Here is an 8,468-nt window from a genome sequence, read left to right on the forward strand (position 1 = left end):
GAGTGTCTGATTCAGTGGGTCTGACCTGAAAATGTGCATTTTTGTTTGAAGTTTTATTATTCTTATTGCTACTATTATTTTGAGATAGACGGAGTTTCACTCTGCCACCCAGGCCGGAGTGCAGTGGCACCATCTTGGCTCCTGCAACCTCTGCTTCCCCAGGCTCAAGCCATCCTCCCACCTCAGCCTCCTGAGTAGTTGGTACCACAGGCCCGCACCACCATGCCCAGCTAATGTTTTGTATTTTTGGTAGAGACAGGGTCTCGCCATGTTGCCCAGACTGCTTTCAAAGTCCTGAGATCAAGTGATCCGCCTACCTCAGCCTCCCAAAGTGCTGGGATTAGAGGCATGAGCCACCGCACGTGGCAAAATGTGCATTTCTAGTAAGTTAGTTAGCTTCCTTCCTTCCTTCTTTCTTTCTGAGCCAAAGATTTATTTCTTCATTTCTTGCATTTGAAGTACTCTTCGAGGGACATCCTTGGCCTGAGATTCCTTGCCATAGTCCTTAACTACTACACAACTGCAACCAACCACTTTACGGGGTTTCCCCTCTCTGTCAGTTTTACAGAGACCTACCCATTCCCCTACTTTCTTGTTGTCATCAACCTTAATGAAGTTGATTTGGTGTTTAGCACAAATGGCTTCCACCAACTTGACATACACAGTTTCATCACAGTTGGATGCAAGCACATAAAGATGGGCTTGGCCCTTGTCTAAGGGTTTGGCAGCTTCGTGAATTCCACGTGCTAGGCCATCGTGGATGAGGGTGGTCTTCAGCACCTCTTGTAAAGCAGTATTAATGTCCATTACACCTCCAGCAGCAATGCCTTCCTTGGCCATGGCGGTGGGTTACCGGTGAAGCCCAATCTTGATCTCACCCAAGCCTCCGCCTCCGCTTGACTCGGCAGCGGCAGGGAAAGAGTGCATTTCTAGTAAGTTTCTAGGTGATACAGATGCTGTTGGTTCCTGCACATCACTTTGAGAACCGCAGACCTTGGTTCTGGTTTTGCTGTATTTATATCATCTCACATCTATCCACTAATCCCTCCATCCACCCATTCATCAGTCTTTTTTTCTTTTTTGATGGAGTCTTGCTTTGTCGCCCAGGCTGGAGTGCAGTGGCGCAATCTCGGCTCACTGCAATCTCTGCCTTCCAGGTTCAAGTGATTCTCCTGCCTCAGCCTCCCGAGTAGCTGGGATTACAGGCATGCGCCATCATGCCCTGCTAATTTTTGTATTTTTAGTAGAGACAGGGTTTCACCATATGGCCAGGCTGGTCTTGAACTCCTGACCTCGTGATCCACCTGCCTCAGCCTCCCAAAGTGCTGGGATTACAGACGTGAGCCACCGCGCCCGGCCGGGATTTTTTTGGGGGTAAAATTTACCTACAGTGAAATGTGGTATTAAAAATGTTCTAATTGGGAGGCCATTAGATTGTGGGGGGGAGGGGTCTTAGCAGTTTAAGTTCCTACTAAGCAAACAGAAGCCCAATGTAAAGAGTGAAAGAGAACTAGAGACTTAACCAATCAGAAACCACCAACTAACCTCTAACTAGGGCCTTTACACTTTAACCAATCAGATATGCTTTCTTTGTCTTGCTTCCTGGAACACTTTATAGAGGTTTCCTCTGCCACCCCTCCCAGGGGAATGCTAAGCCGCTTATGGTTTCATGCTGTCCAATTCATGAATTGATGAATGCTCAAATAAACTGTAAAATTTAAATGTGCCAAAAGTTATCTGTTAACAGTGGACTGTGCAGTCTTTTTCTAAAGTTTATTGAAATATAATTTACATATGGTAAAATTCACTTTTTTTTGCATATAATTCTATGAGCTTTGGCAAATACATACTGTTAGGCACCAAAATCAAGACACACAGCATTTCCCTTGATAAAAAATGTCCCATGCCTGTAATCCTAGTACTTTGTGAGGCCGAGGTGGGCAGATCACTTGGGCCCAGGAGTTTGAGACCAGCCTGGGCAACACAGTGAAACCCTGTCTCTACAAAAAATACAGAAATCAGCCTGGTGTGGTAATGCCCACCTGTAGTCCCAGCTACTTGGAAGGCTGAGGTGGGAAACTCGATTGAGCTTGGGAGGCAGAGCTTGCAGTGAGCCAAGATAGTGCCACTGTACTCTAGCCTGGATGACAGAACAAGACCCTGTCTCAAAAAAAAAAAAAAGAATCATTTAACAAAATATAGTAATTTTTGTAAACAAGGAAGAACATTTAATGCTGGCAAATGAGGCTGCCACTCTCATACGTTAGTCCTGAAGGTTTGGACTACCTTTCTGGAAAGCCATTTGTCATCAGGATATTTAAATGTTACAGCTTTATAAATAAAATGTTCCATCACGCCACTTTGTAGTAAATAACTGCCCCGACTTTCAGCCCTTGACAACCACTGATCTGTTTTCTACCTTTATAGTTTTGCCTTTCCCTGAATGTCATGCTAATGAAATCATACAGCATGTAGCTTTTTGGGTCTAGCTTCTTTCGCTTAGCGTACTGCATTTTGAGATTCAGGCATGTTACTGTGTGTATCTGTAGTTCATTCCTTTTATGCTGATAGCACACTGTTAGTTAGAACTTCTTATAATTAAATTTGAATCCGATTGGCACACACATGATATCACAAGGTTGACTGAAGTATTTTATTTATTTTGTTTTTTATTTTTAAAATATTTTGATTCTAGAGACCTCTTTATGGCAGGTTTGAACTTCTGCCTCAAGCGATCCTCCTGCCTCAGCCTCCCAAAGTGCTGAGAATGTAGGCATAAGCCACCGTGCCCAGCCTTTTTTTTTTTTTAAGACAGGGTCTCACCATGTTGCCCAGGCTGGAGGGCAGTAGCACAATCATACCTCATTGTAACCTCAAACTTATGGGCTCAAGTGATTCTCCCCCCTCAGCTTCCCAAAGTGTTGAGGTTACAGCAGTAAGCCACCATGCCTGGACAACTGAAATATTTTAAAGTAAATTACAAGGCCAGATATGGTGGCTTGCTCCTATAATCCCAGCACTTTGGGAGGCCAAGGCAGGAGAAATGTTCGAGACCATCCTGGGCAACATAGTGAGACCCATCTCCATAAAGCATTTTTTAAACATTAGCTAGGCATGGTGGTACATGCCTGTAGTCCCAGCTACTCAGGAGGCTGAGGTGGGAGAATAACTTGAACCTAGGAGGTCAAGGCTTCAGTGAGCTGTGATCATGCCACTGCACTCCAGCCTGGGCAAAAGAGTGAAACTCTGCCTTGAATGAATGAATGAATGAATGAATGAAGTAAATTACAGCTATCTTCACACCTGTTGGCATGATAATGCCCATGTGCTGGACTCTGGCCTTAATCACAGCCTGCCTCTCACCTTCCCTGCTCCCTGGTGATGTTTGCTACTCTACAGCCTGTGATTTCCTTAAAATGACTTAATGCAGCCTGGCACTCTGTATACTCTCTCCACCCTCTCCTAGTAACTCTTGGGGCAAATGCTTTCTATAATTCCATGGGTTGCCAGCCATGCTGCCTGAAATTTAGGTAAACTCCCCATGTAATCATAACATTACCCTTTCTCTTGGACCAATTATTTCTCCTTCTCTTGAACCAATTTCTCCTTCAAGTCAACACATTTCTCCTTCTCCTTTTTTTTTTTTTTTTTTTTTGAGATGGAGTCTTGCTCTGTCGCCCAGGCTGGAGTGCAGTGGCGTGACCTCAGCTCACTGCAACCTCCGCCTCCCAGGTTCAAGCCATTCTCCTGCCTCAGCCTCCCGAGTAGCTGGGATTACAGGCGCCTGCCACCATGCCCAGCTAATTTTTGTATTTTTAGTAGAGATGGAGTTTCACCATGTTGGTCAGGCTGGTCTCGAACTCCTGACCTCAAATGATCCACTCGCCTCAGCCTCCCAAAGTGCTGGGATTACAGGCATGAGCCACCGCGCCCGGCCAAATTTTTGTATTTTTAGTAGAGATGGGGTTTCACTATGTTGGCCAGGCTGGTCACGAACTCCTGACCTCAGGTGATCCACCCACCTCGACCTCCCAAAGTGCTGGGATTACAGGCGTGAGCCACTGCGCCCGGCCCATTAAGCCATTTTTTAAAAAGGAGAAAAAGAGTGAGATTAATTTTAGGGATATACTTTATTTAACCTAAATTATCATTTCAACATGTAATCAATATCCAAAAAAGTATTAATTTACTTCCTGTTTTTTGTATTAAGTCTTCAAAATCTGATATATATTTTAACCTATAGCACATCTATAATAAAATCCAGACTAGCCACATTTTAAGCAAACAAACGCCACGTGTGGCACGTGGCTAGTGGCTATCATATGAGACTTCATCAGTCTAGAAGCAACCATTAACCAGGACCCCCTTAGTGGAGAGGGGAAAGGGTTGGGCTGTGAGTAATAACAATAACAACAAGAATAATATTTTAGAGCAAGTTTTGTTGTGCAGAGAGACTTTCATAGACATTTCTCCTGTGGTCTTTGTAGTATTGCTGTAAGATCATTATTTTCACCATCATGGTTTTGCCATAAGAAAATTAAGGCTCTGTGGCATGAAAGTGGCTTGCTCAAGGATGCTCAGTAGGTGTTACAGCCCGGCTTCTCTTCCCACACAACCTCCCATTAGACAGAGAGACCCTTCAATGTAGGTGCTGCTGAGGAACATGAAAGCAAGTGGGACACCACCTCAATCATTTCAGATGGTGAGACCCCAAGGAGGAATGCTCACATGAAAATGCCAAAAGGCCAGTGGACTTTAATGCTCAAAAGAATTTCCAAGACACATTTGCTTATAATAAAGATTTTTGGGTCCCAAACCCTGGCATGCTTGTTCAATAAGGCTCAGGTGGGAACCCCAAAAATCTACATGCTTGTTTAGAGTTCCAGGTGATCCTGATACAGGTAGTCCTAAGAACCACAATTTGGATACACTGGTGTGGAAGAAGATACGGGACCTTCAGCCACAGGTCCAGCTGATGAAATGAAATTCATGGCAGCTGTTCAGAAAGTTGTTTGACCTTAGGCAATTGAAGAAGCCTAGAAAGGTGGTATGTGCACAAAGTGGAATACTACAGAATTATAAAACATCATGCTATAGCAGATTTAATGACATGTCAATATGCTTGTTAGGAGGGGTGCGGTGGCTTACGCCTGTGATCCCAGCACTTTGGGAGGCCAAGTTGGGCAGATTACTTGAGCTCAGGAGTTCGATACCAGACTGGGCAACATGGTGAAACCCGTCTCTACTAAAGATACAAAAAATTAGTCCGGCGTGGTGGTGCATGCCTGTGGTACCAGCTACTCCGGAGGCTGAGGTGGGAGGCGGAGGTTGCAGTGAGCTGAGATCGTGCCACTGTACTCCAGCCTGGGTGAGAGTGAGACCCTGTCTGAAACAAAACAAAAGAAACAAACAAACACACACACAAACAAACAAAACCCCCAAAATGTTTTTTATATATTGTGTAAACAGGAGGTTACTATGTTTATTTTTTATTTTTATTTTTGTAGTATGTTATACTCTAATGAAAAGTTTTTTTAATCACGCCTGTAATCCCAGCACTTTGGGAGGCTAAGGAGGGCAGATCACTTGAGGTCAGGAGTTCAAGACCAGTCTGGCCAACATGGTGAAACCCCATCTCTACTAAAAATACAAAAATTACCTGGGCATGGTGGCAGGCACCTGTAATCCCAGCTACTTGGGAGGTTGAGGCAGGAGAATGGCTTGAACTGGGGAGGCAGAGCTTGCAGTGAGCCGAGATTATGCCATTGCACTCCAGCCTGCACTCTAGCCTGGGCAACAAAACGAAACTCCGTTTCAAAAAAAAAGAAAAGAAAAGAAAAGTTTTTTAAAAAGGAGATTACCAAAAGTTAGTTTCATTCTATATTTGTAGAAAAGGTTATATATGTATGTTATTTATTATATAAAATTATACATTTAAGGCCGAGCGGTGGCTCATACCTGTAAACCCAACTCTTTGAGAGGCTGAGGTGGGAGAACTGCTTGAGGCCAAGACTTTGAGACCAGCCTGGCAACAAAGTAAGACCGCGTGTCTAAAAAATAAAAATAAAAAATAAGCCCAGCATGGTGGTGCGTGCCAGTAGTCCCAGCTACTTGGGAGGCTGAGGTGTTGATCTTGAGCCCCGGAGTTGGAAGCCACAGTGTGTCGTGATTGTGGCACTGCACTCCAGCCTGGGTGACAGAGGAAGACTCCATCTCTAAAAAATAAATAAATAGATAATACGCATGTATTGATAACTTCAAGATAGATACCGGCATGTGTGCCTGTGTCTGTATTTATGTAATATTAAGGACATTTTCTTGAAAACGAAAGCATCTTCTAAAGGAAAAAAGAAAGGTTTTCCCAGCAGCCCTAGCTGGGAAAGCATTAATAAGGTCAAGTAGCTCTTCCAGAGCAAGCCTCTCCTCGCTGTGGTGCAGGGACAAGTACTGACTGCTGAGGACTCCCAGCTTCCTGGACACCTTGATGCCCCCACGGCACAGGAGGGCCCTTCTGGTGGTGACCTGGCTCAGCTCTTCTCAGAGAAAGCGAGGCCCATCCCGCAGGCACGGGATGCTTCAGTGGTGGAGAATTAAAGCAAATGGAAAAGCATCTTCTGAAAAGATGTGCTTTCCTGTCATGCTGTCCTGAATTTGTGACCCAAATCTTCTCAGACAGCTTTAGACATTAGTGAAAGCATCAGTCTTAAGAAAACTTGTTCATGTTTCCAGGGAAATGTCTTATTTTCATGCACAGGTTAAAATTCCACACATTTCTGACAATTAAATGTCAGAAATCTATCATTTTTTCTCAATTTAAGGAAATATCTTTGTTAGAGATTCAACTGTGTTCCCAAAAAGGTTGGAGTTCTAACGTCCAGTAAGTTCAGAATGTGACCTCTTTTGGAAATGGGGTCTTTGCAGAGGTAATCAAGAAAAAATGAGGTCAATCCAATATGACTGGTGTCCTTATAAGAAGGGGATATTTGGGCCGGGCACGGTGGCTCACACCTGTAATCCCAGCACTGTGGGAGGCCGAGGCAGGCGGATCACCTGAGGTCAGGAGTTCGAGACCAGCCTGACCAACATGGTGAAACTCCATCTCTATTAAAAATACAAAAAAATTAGCCAGGCATGGTGGCACACTTGGCAGGCTGAGACACGAGAATTGCTTGAGCCCCGGGGTGGAGGTTGCAGTGAGCCGAGATCACCCCACTGCACTCCAGCCTGGGCAACAGAGTGAGACTCTGACTCAAACAACAACAACAACAACAACAAAAAGAGGCTATTTGGACAAAGATAGGCAGAGACAGGGTGATGTTTGTACAAGCTGAGCAACACCGAAGGTTACCAGCAACCACCAGAAGCTGGGGGAGAAGCCTAGAACGGATTCCCCTCCCAGCCGCAGGAGTCAACCCTGCCCATACTTTGATCTTGGACTTCCAGCCTCCAGAACTGTGGGGGAAATAAACGTTGTTTAAGCTACCTCGTGTACAATGGCACTTTGTTCTCGCAGCCCAGGCAAACAGTACCTTTATTCTGTCTTGAAAAAATTATTATAATGGTAATATATAATCATTGTAAAACATTTTGGAAAATGAAGGAAAGTATGTGTTTGTCCATTTGGTTGTTATAACAAAATAAACACAAGAAAATTATTTCTGGCATTACTGGAGGCTGGGAAGTCCAAGAGCAAGGCATTGATTGGCAGATTCCATGCCTGGTGAGGGTCCACTTCTTGGTTCCTAGACAGCCCTCTCCTCACTGTGTCCTCAAATGGCCAAAGAAGTGAGGGTCTCTGGGGTCCTCTTTTTTTATTTTATTTATTCAAACAAGTATAATTCTCAAGTTATCACAAAATTCCCCCCCCCAAATTTACAATCAGCAAAATAGCTTCCTTATTTCTCATGTATCATTTTCATATAATTCCATGGTTTCACTAATATTATATGTTACAATAAGCCTCCACTAGTCCCTCAAAACGATGATATAAATAATCAGTCTGTACAACCTAGCCTAGAGTAAAAAACTGAAACCAAGTTTCCCAACGTTTTTCATAGCAGCCGGGCACACTTTGGTGACCCCAACGAGAAACCTCTCGGCAGCAGACAGGAGCTGTTCACCTTCCGGAAGCAGGGCCTGTGGCAGCCTGACAGGGAAAGGCCATGGGGCCCCAAAACGCAACTTGTTTCAAGGCAAACCTGAGGGAGGAACTTGGTCTGGGAGGAAGAGAAAACTAGCTCCTCAACCACCCCAAACACCGGAGTGTCAGGAAAGCAGTGAGCTGTCAGGGCACACTGTCCTGCCCGGACACAGCAGCTCAGCCAGTCACAGCTCCACCTCCAGCTTCTACAGCAGCAATTTCCAGTGGGAAAGAACACCTCATCTCCCCGTCATGTGAAAGATAAAATCGTAAAGCAAAAAAATTGGTCAATGCTCGCATGAGTGGTGTCCATCCTGACCTGAGTCTC

At 44.6% G+C, this 8,468-nt stretch overlaps 1 pseudogene; it reads right to left on the reverse strand.

Annotated features, from left to right (window-relative positions):
- Positions 1-429: 429 nt before the first annotated feature.
- Positions 430-856, reverse strand: LOC467223 (small ribosomal subunit protein eS12-like; annotated as a pseudogene).
- Positions 857-8,468: the final 7,612 nt, after the last annotated feature.

The sequence above is a fragment of the Pan troglodytes genome, chromosome 14, assembly GCF_028858775.2.
Source record: "Pan troglodytes isolate AG18354 chromosome 14, NHGRI_mPanTro3-v2.0_pri, whole genome shotgun sequence".
In the NCBI taxonomy this organism is placed as follows: domain Eukaryota; kingdom Metazoa; phylum Chordata; class Mammalia; order Primates; family Hominidae; genus Pan; species Pan troglodytes.